The sequence below is a fragment of the Strongylocentrotus purpuratus genome, unplaced genomic scaffold, assembly GCF_000002235.5.
Source record: "Strongylocentrotus purpuratus isolate Spur 01 unplaced genomic scaffold, Spur_5.0 spur5_scaffold_19, whole genome shotgun sequence".
NCBI classification, from domain to species: domain Eukaryota; kingdom Metazoa; phylum Echinodermata; class Echinoidea; order Camarodonta; family Strongylocentrotidae; genus Strongylocentrotus; species Strongylocentrotus purpuratus.
This window is the reverse complement of record NW_022145604.1, coordinates 11,951,636-11,964,851: the sequence shown is the minus strand read 5'-3', so window position 1 is coordinate 11,964,851 and position 13,216 is coordinate 11,951,636. Positions and strand designations below refer to the sequence as shown.

Here is a 13,216-nt window from a genome sequence, read left to right as displayed (position 1 = left end):
AGAAAAAGGAATCACAGCAACTGTTCGCTGTCCCTTTCAATGATTTCTCATCCATTGTTGAATGTGTAAAGAGTACAAAACACAAACTTGTGTAATTTCATCCTTTCTTAAACTTCAAAAATACAAAAAACACGCGAAAACACGCATTAGCAAACTTAATGTTAAAAGAAGATTGATAATCATAGATTAAATAACTGGACATTAAAACATGCACATATTAGCGCATTATCCTAAAATATTGAGTTTTTGTCAGGATCTAATTTTCTTTAACCAACTCTGGCACACAAATCATAGGAAAGATGGAGTACTAAATTTGAACGTTTGTTTGATGCACTATTCCCAATAAAATCCTCATATAACGTTTTTGATATACACTGAAATTTTGCCGGTAATTTAATATTTTGTAATAAATGTAAAAATGGTGCCTAGCTTCCGAAAGTCCTCGCAGTGAAAGCGCGGTTCGAAGCATGTAACTTCAAAGTCAAGTGGAATGTTACACATCCCATTGTTACGCTTTAGAACTCACGAATGCGTTTGAATAACTTATAAGAGTTACCACTCCTTTCTTTCACCTCCCTGGTTTGGCAATGCTAACTACAGCGTTATTTTTTACGAAATAATTCACTGCGAACAAACAACTCCTTAGCTTTGGCGCCGAACTCCTAGGGAATAATGACCGGTCACGTGACTCAATAACGCCACGAGGCGCAGGTGCGTAGTCCGTTTTTGATATTAAATGTCGATAAAGGGTACATATAAACAAAACTGTCATTGCGCGCTTGAATGCCTGCTTAAGCGTTTGTTTTTCTTGTATCACTTGCTCTTGAAATTACCTTGCGGTGTTTGAATCGAAACGTAGAGGCGGATGGTTGGCGCCGTTAGATGAATGGATCACTCGGGTAGTTCTGATGGATCGTTAGAAAAGGTAACATGAGGTCGAAACATATGGTTATCGAACTGATTTTTTTCACGTATAGCATGAACATTTACCATCACCAATGTTATTATCATACTATTACTATTAGTATTATGATAGGGGTTATCATGATTGTTATCATACTTATTATTATCGTTGTAATTATAAGTTTTACTTCCATTATTATTGTCATTATTATGATTATAATTCTGCTATTATTATTATTATTATGATTATTATTTTGTATTATTATCATTATCACCAATAATATGATTTATCGATATATCTAATTATTAATCATCGACTCATTAATTCCTTTAGCCACATGCGCTATCTTATGTATTATGTCATTGTGAATGAAATCGTTTGATGAATAAAACGCCAAATGCAGATGGTGAATGTTGATAATGACTCAAGGTTTCTTGCCCTCAAAACTGCACACATTTTGACTCCTTTATACAGTGCGTAGCAAAAAGAAGTGTACCCAACAGTCCCAACTTTGATAGCCCGTATTAAAAAGTCATGACCTATATGACTTTAAAAGCAATTTTTCGATGAAGAGTCACTTGTTTTCTGTCAAATGATACTTTATTTATAATATTACTGCCACGGATGACTGAGCACCGGGGTCATTAAAAAATGTTGTCAAAATCTCCTTATTCCAACTTTGGACTGATGTAACGAATGTGGATCAGGTCATATGCATGTGCTTCTTTGATCTTAAATCTTTTTAAAAAGTTAAATAATTCCTTCTGCTTCAGTGTTTCATTGTCTTAAATGATGCAATGTATCTATGTTCTAATATAAACTTGTTTCAATTAATTAGATAACCTTTAATTATTTTGAACAGCCTACTAACTTCTCCTCTCGTGGTATCTAATATCTCTCTGCTCACTTGTCCACTGTCATTTCACACGCATAAGGAGCCTAATGTGTTTATCTAGGATAGCTAATGGAAAATCAAAGGTTACTAAAACCAAGATGCAAAACAAATATATTAATTGATATTGACACATTTTCTTTTCAACTGCGTAGCTGTCAGTGTAAATAAGTGAGCAATTGTTTTTGGAAAGGGATAACACACAAATAAAGGCTTTTAGCCCACATTCATTGCTTCAGTCCGAAACTTGGTACGATAGGATTTTTACAATACTTTTGAAAAGCCTGCTGCTCAGTAATCCATGGTGACACAATTATGAAAACGGCTATAAGTTACCCTTTGCAATGAAATGTGATTTAAGGTAAAAATCGAACTGAATTGATTTGAGTTATAAGCTATAACCTTTAGTTACAAACTACCGATGTTGTGTACACTTATTTTGATACGCACAACGTCCAATGAACATGTCACGGGGCTGCAAAACGTTCACCATCCCACCCCTTAAAAGTGGCACATATATCCTTCCAGGTATTATTTAGACCAAGTGTTAAACGATAAATTCTGAAAACACACATTGAGAATGGGGGGGGGGGGGGGCAAAGACGTGATTCATATTCATACCAGACACCCTTTTGCCAGATCCCTGAGCATATGAGAAAAATTGTTTTGCTTCGTTGTGAGGTGTCGTTTTATTCAACAAAAAAAAAATCAAGTTTATGCCACCTACGTGCAGGTTACCGTGAGTCAGGTGCGACCTGAAAACCGACTTTTACATAATCTAGCCCACAAAGGCAGTAAATTGATTTGAAATTGGGTCAATAGAAGCATCGTGTCATACATATAGGACAGGTTTCGTCCTTTAAAACCACTCTGCCTATCTCTCAATCGATTGATCACTTACACAGAACATGCTAGGGAAGATTTTCAAACGGATTTGTTGAGTGTTATATGGAGGCTTAAATTCTGAATTAAACAGTTGTCAGCTATTATGCCAAACCTAGCAGGTTTTAACAATTTCTTTTCTCTTCTTTTCTTTATTTTCTCTTTCACCAATTTGTATTATTCTTCTTATTTTTTCTTTTTCGTCATGCGTATGCGGCAGTCGCTCGTCAGGGAATAGAGAGGATATCAGGTTTCTAATTTGTCAAAAATGTGAGCATACAATCGACTAATAACTACTCAATATAGCACACGGCTTTTCAGCCAACAACTCGGCGACGCAAATCTCAATGGATAGTGCAGCAAGACATGAGCAGTTTGCAAATTCTTTGGTTAATTTTTTTTTTTCAAGACCATTTTCTCTACAAATAAATAAATAAATTTGGAAAGGCATATTCCAATCAATTTTTTTTATAGATCCATGCACGGGGAACCGTTTTGATCCCCAGGTAATCTCGGGACTGTATTAAGAATTTTAGATTTGCGTGGACTGATACGTGTGATGTCCATTCAAGGCAGTGCATTAAAAGGACGTCGACCGTAGCAATCCCCATCGTCTTCGTGCGAATCTAAAAGTCCCTATTATCTCCTCAACGCACACTGACAAGAGAATGAAAGAAAAATTATCATTTTGAAGACATCATCCCATTAACCTCGATCTTACGTTCCTTTGATGAAGCCGTTTCGAAAAAGGTTTGTGCACGGAGTGAATACAGTGTAAAAGACAATGCAAGCAACTGGGAAAGGTTAATTATGCCGTAGAAAGCAGGGTATTTGTGGATAATCACAATGAAAGGATATGTACTCAATCTTGCTAAAAAAAAGTCATATTCACTGCATGTAGAACTGGTTCAGACCACGCATATAATTATGTGGAATCAGCAATTTCTTGTCATATTTCGAATATACTGGCATTTATATACCATGATATAATTCCAAACTGACATACCTAAAATTAAAAAGGCCACAACCCAATTTTCATCTCAACCTTTAAAAATGTGACACCTGATCAGCATAAACGATAAACCGGACTAATTGACTACTGTTAATTCGTAATACGTTCTTAAAGAAAACCAGTAAAGGATGTAAGTACTTTACGTGTAGCATATACTACTACTACTACTACTACTACTACTACTACTACTACTACTACTAATAGTACTATTAGATATTCATCTAGCACACATATCAACCACGTAAAGAGCTAAAGGCTCTCCAATATCAACCCCGGGTCTGCTACGAGTACGTACCCATACATTAGTGCTTACAGCATTAACGGAATTCCCTCCTGCCAGTATACTAATTTAACACCAGTGTGGAGAGTGGCAAATGTGCGCGGCAGACTCGAAGCACGAACCCTGTGATCGTCGGTCCGACGACGTCAACTCTGTAAAGGGCTATCCACCTTCAACCTTCTCTTTCAAATCTTCTCAACCAAAAAAAAAAGAATGATTCGATGATTAACCCACGTTCGGTTTTAGTCAATATCTTTTCATCAGTCATGTTGAGCAATGTGAAAAATCGAGTCTATTTGTTGCCACATTTATGTCATTTTGTAAGTAGATGAAAGGGCACAAAATCGATCCGTTTGTTGCTCTTCTTATTTATGCCGGTCAGATGTGGAAAAGGGCTCGGCAATTCCATCAAATCACTGATCCCTTCTTAACCTTATCAGGTATTAGCTATTTGGCGTCTGTAGATATTCTGTCATGCCTCTCATTAATATCATATATTTATGAGTTTTTCTTTTAGAGATGTCATCGTTTTGGAGTACTGTAATCGAAATTTATGTTTTAAGCTTTATGTATCGACTTGAGATTTAGCAGGCAAACTCACCTGTTAACTTTGCCAAGCCAACGTATTTCTTCACATTGTTTCTTGTGTTACTGCTGGAAAGGGATCCGATTTTAGTTCTCCTAAAACATTCGGTCCGGGCTTTATGCCGTCAAAGATATGACGCATTGCCCATCGCACACGAGGCGTCAGGTATTTACCTGCGCTTGTCAAACAAGTGAATGCAGGTCACACACCTTCAAGGTCAAGTTCGACATTTTAATTTGCGAGTAAACGTTGCGTCATCAATGTTTTCAGATGCGCATGTATTGTTGCGTCCAGGCGCGTACGCAGGGGGGGGGGGGGGGGGGGGTTTGGGGGGTTAAACCAAAGACGTTTAAATATAATTACTAGACGGAAAGCAGCACGCGCGGAAACCATTACACGAATGGGATTAGGCTCCGCCTCTTTTGGATCATTTGAAGACAAAATAAGCACCCGAGGCGGCGTTTTGATTGGATATGAGCCTCATGAATATGTATTTTATCGATAGTATCGTTTAAGAAACCGGATAATATATTTGACCTCATTGCGTCACTTTGATTATGCAGATTTATGCACGACGCAGGCTACTCGCACAAACTGAGAAGATTTAGTTCATTGAGAATGGGTGAGTAATTGATTGAAATATGAGTAGATTAAGTGAATTTAGTCATCAATTTTGAAAAAGCTGCAATAATCTTTGTGATCTACGGTAATTTCGTTACATTGTGAGACCGTTCTCAACAGATTTTTTGGGAAAAGACTAGGAAATTATTGCTCTTGAAATTGAACTTTGATTTTCATCGTCATGAAGTAGTTTGACTGCGGTTTGCCGTCATTTCACCCTAGTACTCCAGTTAGGGACCCGGCCGTTCCGGCAGGCCCACCCTGGGGAATTTCGGTGCTCATCTGCATCAAGATCAAACTTTCTAATCAAGTTTTATTTCAGATTTGATCGTCATCATGAATCTAGCTAATTCACCAATCATCGATTTAATTTAAATCTAGATTTAACGTTACACCTTACAATAATCTCTGAAGCATGATTTTTTTGATAATCCAAGTGGATTAATTCTTGTTAAAATCTTTAGTAGATGTTGACTCTAACTGTTAGATGGCTTTATTTTTATCAGTGCAGTGCCATCCGTTCGCTCAGTTGCATCCGTGTCAACTTTATTTAGACCAAAATTATCTGTGACCATTGATAATCAAACAACTCCAAATCTTATTTCATTTAGATGTAAACCTGGAACTTATTAATAAAAAGTATCCAAAAAACATCAACACTAGGATTTGTTTATTTAATAATAAGATTTTGTGTGGGTCCAGCATGCTTGTCAATTTTTAGCGTCTAGACCTTGACCTTACTATCTAGATCTAGACCCCTATCAGTGGCGTACGCAGGATTTTTTCAAGGGGGAGGGGGGGGGGGGGGGGTTAACATTTTTAAATCTGACCAAAAATTTCGCAACGACTCAGCCAGCCACTGAATAAGCATGGGGGGGGGGGGGGGGTTAGGTCATCCATTTGGATTTGTTTTGTATTAAAAAACAAAAACAAAAAAACAAACAACACTAAAAACAGGGGGGGGGGTTCTAGAAAAACATACACATAAAAAAAACTGAAGGTAGGGGGGTTTACCCCCCCCCCCCTTGATTGTCGTATTGATTTTGTTTTCTTTTTGTTCCAACAGATGGAAACTGATGAAGAGCTGGAAGGAGTTAACTGATGAGTAGACATTACAACATTTCTTATATTTTCAAGATGAAGCTGAAAGTCCCATGCAGGTAAAATTTTCAGGATATTTAGCACACAAATATTAAACGACCACCTATTAATTCACTAAAAAGGAAATGGAGCTAAGAGTATGTTTCAAGTGTGTATAGTGGAGGGAATATTTTATTATAGTTCTTCCCTTTCTTTGTTTACAAAGGGATTTGTCCTTATTTACAGGAGGTCCTGTGTGTAGAAGAACGATGTCTAATGCACATTCAAAGCACTACATAATAATGATAATGATCATACATGTAGGGTATACACAGGACCCCTCATTACTTTTTTTTTGTAAGTGGTCCTTTCACTTCTTGAGCAATGAAGATGAAGAAGAACACAACATAAGATTAACGAAAGTCAATTCATACGATGAATTATGGTTGAAATGTATCTATTATTATCACTTTTTAATTGAAGTACCTACATTGCTTTCTCTTATGTAGGATGATGCTTCTCTACAGTGGATGATGAAAGCATGCTGATTACAAACCCAGGAGAGGAATAAAGAACAGATATTGACAGAATCATATCTAGAGATGTGGGCCTACTGCACTTCATACAAGCAAGTGTGCTAATATACCATGTAGGTACCCCCAATAAACTATTGTAGAACACATTTATCATGCAGAAAGTTATAGATCTGACAATTATATTTTTCATTGTCCATTGACTTGTAAAAGAATACATGACTGAATATCACAATTGTGATTTAGATTAAAAATAAAATGTCAATACCGTATACATGAAATATAAGTCTACATAACGTATGTTTCAATAGCTATTTCCAGTACATTCTCTGTTCCAAGTTGTTTGGTCATTTTATGGCCCATACTTAACCAAGTATTATTCAATTATGACCATGAGTTTACATTACAAGTACATTGTTCATGTACCGGTATTAGTTATTTCATACTTGCCTGATCCAAGCTCCATCAGGCCTATTGTCTTAATGGGATCATCAGAAATAATCTAACATGTGGTCAGTATTGCTAGTCTTGTAGGAAAAATAGTTTAGGTTTGCCCCCTAGAATCCCAAGTGAATATTAGTCCTTCCTCTTTTTGTCAGAGCAGGTATCGGGGTGTATGTTATAAGTTGTTGTTTATTTTCTTATACACTGTATCTTATTTCATTTTTCCATTCAACAGACTTGGGTTATCATCACAGCCCTTTCTTCTGAAAACTAGGCTACAACTTCATCAATGAATGCAGAAGACATCTACATGGGACTACGTCTTAAAGATGCCACCCTCATATAATGAAAGAGGACAGTAGAGATGGGTTTAAACTTGAATATTTACATACTATTTATTTATTATTTGTATTATATGTTTGTAGAATACCACATTTAAAAAAAGCTAATGAATTTATCATCTTGTCAACTTTCAAATAATTAAAGATAACTAATCATCAATGAATAAACATTAACATTTTAACAATGTCAACTTCCATCTTATAGGGTGAAACTGAGGGCTGGGCAGAAAGAAATTTCCTTGAAATTTGAGTGAGTGATAAAGATCTATTAGTCTATATCAAAGATTGAATTAATCAATGATATTTCAAATTTAATTATACATGTTGAAATTCATTTACCTCGGTCTATGGACTTCTGTATTTGAAGTTTTGTAGATTATTACATTATTGCTGCTTCAAGTATTGTATGTAAGAAGGTTTGAAAGACAACCCTCTAAATGCACTAAATATGGAAACTGCTAATCATCATTGCCTTTGTATCAAAACTGCTAATTTTAATAGAATCATGTTTTGGTACTTTCTAGCTTAAGAAAACGGGGGGGGGGGGGCTTGTTATCCTCTTCCTGGTGCTGTTTCTACATGGACCGTGTAACGGGTTGCAAAAGTGTAAACAATGTTATATTTGTTATATGTTTATATTAGAAGGATTTAGAAAATGAAAATGTTTTGAATTATAGAATTACTGTTGCTAGAAGTAATGGTAGTATTGATGTGTAAGGGAAGGGGTGGTTTTCCCAGTGAAATTAATGGTATACCAATGTAAAATTAATTTTAAAAAAAAGAGAAAACTATTCTTAACAATAAAATTATAAAGGACATGGGCCTCCTAACTAACTAACCCTGGTACCACTTCTGGGGGGGGGGGGGGTTTGAAGGGAGGGGGGGGGAGGGGGCAACCCAATTCAAAATTTCCAGTGTTAAATTCCATTGTCTTAAAACAAAAATGATGTCAAGATGTTGAAAAACAATGTTTCACTTTCCATTTTCAAGTTAGAAAATTTGAATAAAATGATTAACATATTTTCCGATCTCTCTGGTCTCTACATTAAAAATGTTCAAAGCTCCTGCAAAGGCTGCAAAAAGGAAAAGTGAAGATAATCCAAGTGAAATGTGAACAGTAATGGAGTGAATATGGAATGGTTGATCGTAGTTGATAACGAGTAAATGTAAATGAGTGGTATTACGACTGAAAGTGAGACAGAAAAGAACTGCAACAGGTTGTTCAGTCAAGACAACAAACCGTTAGTTGCAGAAAATAATTTACGAAAGACAGAGAAAGGGAATCGTTAACTTAGGTACGATGAGAGTGGGTGGAGAGAAACCATCCACTTTGCCACATAATTTGTTTGTCTAAAATAAGGAAACTTTAAACATAAGCATATTTGAAATGTATAATCATAGCCATAGAATGTGTTGTTATATGGCTTATAGCATGTTTGATTTAATAAAACAAAAACAGACCCAGTTATTGATAGACTAAAAAGGGAATAAGATCGAAACATTAAGAATATCAGTATTTCTCAACGAAGTTAAGGCCACTCCCCCATATTAAAAAACAACAACAACACAACAACGAGAGGAACTTTGAAAGTCCACTTCCCGCTGCATCCTGGGTACACCAGCTGTTATACTGGTGATCGATAATACAAGTTCGAGCGCGTATTTCACCTAACGGTGATCGCATCAGAATAATCCACGCTGATTCGCTGAATCACTTGCGTTGCTAGCGCGCAGCGTGATGAATAAATTACCCATAATTCCGTACAGTAGACTATTTGACCTCTCTAATTACGCTGATACGCGTATTGTCTTTTACAATGTAGTGAACATCATTCCAGTACACTTTTCGTGGGGAGCATCCTACAGAATGCATAATTCATAAGGCTCATGAATTATGCAAGGGGCTTATTTTGGCTTCTAATGGATCCGGACAAAATGGCGGAGCTTGGGGGGCCTGGGTTAAACCCCCCCCCCCCTTTGGAAATTTTTTGTGTGTAAACCCCCCTAAAAAAAACCTAAAACCCCCCCCCCCCCCCCTTTGGATTTCTTTTTTTTTTTTTTAATTATTAAAAAAAAAAAAAAAAAATTATTCCCATGGCCGACCTAAAAAAGGTGACCTTACCCCCCCCCCAACGGAGCAAAATGTCAAATTTCCAAATTTCGAGACCAAAAAAAAAGAAAAAAATACATATGTGTACAAGCGCAGCGCTTTTTCCGATCACGCCACACCAAGAACCTGCACATTTTAGTCGCACATTTTTACAAAAATATAAAAGCTAAGATGCTGACTAGTCTGGATGAAATAACCCGTATATTTATGAGGTCAAGGGAAATGACAATGTGCGCATGCGCAGGTGAAGATAGTTCGTAAGAAAATTAGCCCCCGGCCCCAGGTTTATAGGGTTAAACTTGTAGACATTGGCACATTGGCATTTATGTATTTTGTCGGTAATTGGTGGCTAGTTTTTGTCGGTAATCGGTGGCATCTACAGACCCCCCCCCCCCCCCCCCACCCCCTGAAAAAGGTCTAGTCTAGCGACACCCCTGCTCATGTCCAGGTTCAGATTTAGGAATCCTGTTAGTATATGATTTTTCTCAACATTGTCAGCTGTCGCGAGAGCATATATCTATAACCTTTCCATCGTCACTAACCTTTACTCCAGTCATTATCCAGGCATCAAAATATTATTATAATTATGGAAAGTAATCTGTGTGCACAGAGTCACCAATTCCAGAGGCAGGTCGAGATTTGCCGTTGAAAAATATGTATTCTTGAAGGAAAAAAATTCACCAGTAAGTTCGTCTCCCTTCTCTATTATTAAAGAAGGTTGACGTCCCCGCATACATAGACAATTTATTCGTAAGCAAACACAACATTACCGAAAGGTTACCGGCCCCGAAGGTTGCCCTTGTCGAAATTTCCCTGTCATCGATTCGTTGATTTGATTTCAGTATGATCATATGCGGTAATTTGTTATTATGGACAAATATAAACTTAACGACGAGTGTAATAAATAAGATGAACGAATTCTGACATTTTATATTAGAAGAAAAGTTTAAGACATATAATACTTCCTCTCTCACAGGCTCATTACCTCTCACTTTCTCGACATCTCTCTCTCTCTCTCTCACTCACTCACTCCCCTCGATTCCCATCATGCACCTCTCTTCCTCTCTCTTGAACAAGAAGTCTATACAACTACTGTTGTAAAATTTCCTAGATTTCGAAAATATGCCAGCGTAATTATAACCCAAAAAGTTTCGTAGACGGAGTTTGACACAGATTCAACTCAACCATGACATCTGAAATCTGAAGATTTGCAAGAACAGTAATGCCAATACTAAAAAGAAGACAGAAAAGCAAAACCACACAGACATTCGCTTGCATTGCATTTTTCATCGAATGGTCTATTCAAATATTAGCTCACATGTAAAAGCTGGTCTGTGTGTGTGGAGCGCGGGAAAATCAATTAAATCATCAATGTTCCACTCATTTTAAAATCGTGACTGGATTATTTGGAAACTTCTGTATAGCAGGCATTTAACGCAATAGCGGTCGGTCTTAATAAAACGGTACTAACTGTAGACCATGTTCAACTCATAGCATGCCACGAGGCTGCATGCACGCTACCGTTAGAGTGCTTTGTACATGCGAGGTAACCATTGATTCACTGCCATGTACGTGCAAGCACGCATTCGTAATAGCAGTTATTGTTTATTTTGATTGGACTGTGCTGTGTGTTTCGCACGCGCTATTCATAGAACCATCGCGTTAATCAGATTATCTCAAAATAAACCTGGTACGGGGGATTTGGGGCTTGGCACAATGGGGATAAGCCCTGTGGTATGATAAGAGTTAAGAGGGCAGATTTGTCCACTGATTTATAAGATTCAAGGAGCGCCAAGTGCCCATTTCGTCATCCCATGAAGATCACCATTTTAGTTAAAAGAAATGGAACGTATGTGAACCAAGTCAACAAAAGATAACAATATCTATTACATGACTTTAATCCAATTTCATTGAATCGAAATGTTGCAGGATTGAGGCAATTTGATAAGAAGGAAGAGCTGGACATTTGATACTCCTTAATTCAGTGGAAGTAGTTGTACTAGGTGTAACTTGATGTTTTAATGTCAATCTAAAAAATATAAAAATAGTATTAAGGCGTGTTTGTTTTTTTAGGGGGAGGGGTCGAAGATAGTTTTGACCAATCAGAGAGCGAGATCCCGTCGTTCCACAATCGAACAGTGCATTCATTACATAATTTTTTTTTTCTCTATTTTGTTTTTAATAAATGATAGATATTTGGATCTGACTTTATGGCAACGAGTTCATGCCATACAAAGCTACCGTCGCTTGCCCAGTAACGATGGTGACGGCAAGGCTCGAACTCATTCTATATCTCCCAATACAAATCAGCTTCAGCCACTTTGGCGGTAGGGCGTCACCACTGACACTGTTTGCTAGGGGCGTGCTTTGGTAGGAATGGGAAAAGTTGTTTGCCCCTAGATACCCAAAGTATGCCTTTCGGTCCAATAAAACGGATGTTATAAGCATTTCCTTCGCCTTTTTTCTTTAATGTAACTTGAATGAAGGGTGAATGAGGAAACTGGAGCAAATCAAATGTCTTTTTCAGGAACACTTAGAAAAAGCGGGTCACTCTTCACTTTGAGTACACTTGTCATTGTTATAAGTGGTCCAAATCCTAGGAACTAACAAGCAATAAACATTAGATTTCTAGAATAAACCCCCCCCCCCCCCCCATTACTAAATCCACATGAACATTACGGTATGTGCCACATAGAGCAGTTGCCTTCTAGTTTTGCAGTAAAACCCCGTTGCCAGTCTTGATAAATAAGAGAGCGTCTGAGAAAGGAGACTTTACAGAGACAGCAGTATAATTAGGTAACGTACTACGGCTGCTCCTGACATAGACATAGGTCCGAATTCACAAAGAGGTGTGTAGACAAACCTAGGTTTATGTGCGTCATATGACGCGTTTTGACTCATTGCAGACCAAGGTTTATCTGAACCTTGGTCTAAAACGCATCCTTTGTGAATTCAGGCCAGAGAGTCATGAGAAGCTCAACAAATTTTGTTAGTGTCAAATTAAAGTATGTGCTTGTAGGCTAATTGTCCCCCATTGTCCCCCTATTGCACCTAGTTATTCTAGGTTGGCGTCTCCTTTTGGTGTTGCCATTCTCTTGTTATGCTGCCCAAGTGTCCTCTTCCTAAAACACAATTGCTCTAGTTTTAACATTTTTAAACAGACTCGCCCGCTCTCGGTAAAGTTACATATCATGATCTTTAGACCTACGCTTCAGTCACACCGACTGGTATGAATCCAGAGCAGCATTCACGAAGACGTCATAAGTACAAGTTTGCCGACATCTCACTGAAGACGCTTTTAAATGGGATGTCGTTGAACTTGTACTTATGACGGTTTTGTGTAACAACGCTGTGACGTACATGTAATACAATACCGTACCGGAATGGCTAAGATTTGTCGGCATCCGGTCGCTTTTTTAGGATGTGTAACCCGGATGTAAATGTTGATATCACATTCAATAAAGAGATAAATTGACATTGACGTCAGCTTAAAATAAGTAAAGATTAATGCAAATAAATGAGTGACAATTA

The 13,216-nt window shown here is 37.4% G+C and overlaps 1 long non-coding RNA gene across 1 annotated transcript; it reads left to right on the top strand.

Moving 5' to 3' along the window:
* Window positions 1-5,120: 5,120 nt before the first annotated feature.
* LOC115926035 lies at window positions 5,121-7,508 on the top strand. Its single transcript, XR_004064936.1, has 4 exons — window positions 5,121-5,178; window positions 6,244-6,337; window positions 6,767-6,906; window positions 7,470-7,508. It is a non-coding gene; the product is annotated as an uncharacterized LOC115926035 (long non-coding RNA).
* Window positions 7,509-13,216: the final 5,708 nt, after the last annotated feature.